Genomic DNA, 997 nt, shown 5'->3' with positions numbered 1-997 from the left:
GGCTGTGGAACTTCTAAAGGCATTACAATCTGGACTGCCTACTTCATGTAGAATTATTATGGATTTGGAAGGTTGTTTTTTCTTTGCATCCTAAGAATTGTAAAGGGTTTGATTCTAATGAGTTTGTAATCATTGGAAAGTTTTGCCTCTAGAAATGGTGAATAGCCTTACATTATGTAAGAAATGTTTTTGTTTTTGTTTTGTCTCTACTTCAGTACAAGAAGCTAGGAGTTTGAATCTTTCAGTGTATATTGTTTATTATATTGAAAGTATTTTACTAGCTAATGTCTCGGAAGGGAAATTTACTACAAACCTTTGCTCTTATACAACGAGCTTTAAAGTTTTGGGGAGTAGTTCTGCTATAGAAAAGATTCAGAGGCAAAATCTTTTTCAATATTTGGGGCCTCAGTTATATCCTAGAAAAGTTGTGGTACAGAAAATTCAAGAAAGAAAAGATGATTTGCTTACTTCACATTATTTTCAAAAGTTTCTAGGGTTAGGGTTAGGCTAAGGCCTCACCTTAAGCTCACCACAGGAGGACTTGAGCCTTTGTTGGATGTTATCAAGGGAGATGCAAACTAACTGGTGAGAGACAAATAGCTTTGCAGAAAGTAGAGAAAGCTTTTGTAATCAATTGTTAACTGCTTATTCTAGTTATTGTTACTCAATGTGCCCATAGCAATTCTTTGGCAAAAGAGAACATTAATGTGGATTCATCTTTCTTCATCTCCAAGTAAGTTTTAACATCTTATTATGAGGCTGTTGTGGTGTTAATAAAAATTGTAGGATAGAATCATGGAGGTATTTTTGGCAAGAATGTCTGAAAAACCTGATGAGACATCTATTCTTTGTTTCAAATACCAATTAAATTGGTTATTGCAGAATATTGATATTTGGCCTATTTAAACTTTTTAGGCAAAATTGATAATCGTTATCCAAAACTCAAGTTGTTAAAAATGGCATCTTTGCATGCTTTTGTATTTCCTGTAAATTTATG

The sequence above is a fragment of the Mus pahari genome, unplaced genomic scaffold, assembly GCF_900095145.1.
Source record: "Mus pahari unplaced genomic scaffold, PAHARI_EIJ_v1.1 scaffold_9294_1, whole genome shotgun sequence".
In the NCBI taxonomy this organism is placed as follows: domain Eukaryota; kingdom Metazoa; phylum Chordata; class Mammalia; order Rodentia; family Muridae; genus Mus; species Mus pahari.
Note: the sequence above shows the minus strand (reverse complement) of the source record.